Genomic DNA, 486 nt, shown 5'->3' with positions numbered 1-486 from the left:
TCTATCTATCTATCTATCTATCTATCTATCTATCTATCTATCTATCTATCTATCTATCTATCTATCTATCTATCTATCTATCTATCTATCTATCCTTTTGGGACGAGGATTATCAGAAAGAGTTGTGTGTCTTTTAGCTTCTGCTTGTTCCGCTGCCCACATAAACATGTAAACAGAATGAGCAGTAGAATAATATGCACATTCGTGGGAGAAGCTTGCACCAGTGTTTTTTCTATCATTTGTGTTTACTATATGGTGTATATTTTAAGTCAGTAGCTAAATAGTGCCGCTTAGTGGATAAAGATCAGCGGCACACTCATTCGCTGTATGCTTGTACAGCATTGTCAAGATGAGTTGGTGTAATACTCACCGTCAACACTACTTAGCAGGTGTGTACGTGTGTTGCAGTACCCGGAGAGAACCCACGCAAACACGTGGAGAATAAGCAAACTCCACACAGAAAGGCCCCGGCCTGATGGTGGAAAT

This window comes from Haplochromis burtoni, unplaced genomic scaffold, assembly GCF_018398535.1.
Source record: "Haplochromis burtoni strain Fernald_Lab_line unplaced genomic scaffold, NCSU_Asbu1 Contig_77, whole genome shotgun sequence".
In the NCBI taxonomy this organism is placed as follows: domain Eukaryota; kingdom Metazoa; phylum Chordata; class Actinopteri; order Cichliformes; family Cichlidae; genus Haplochromis; species Haplochromis burtoni.
This window is presented reverse-complemented; position numbering follows the sequence as displayed.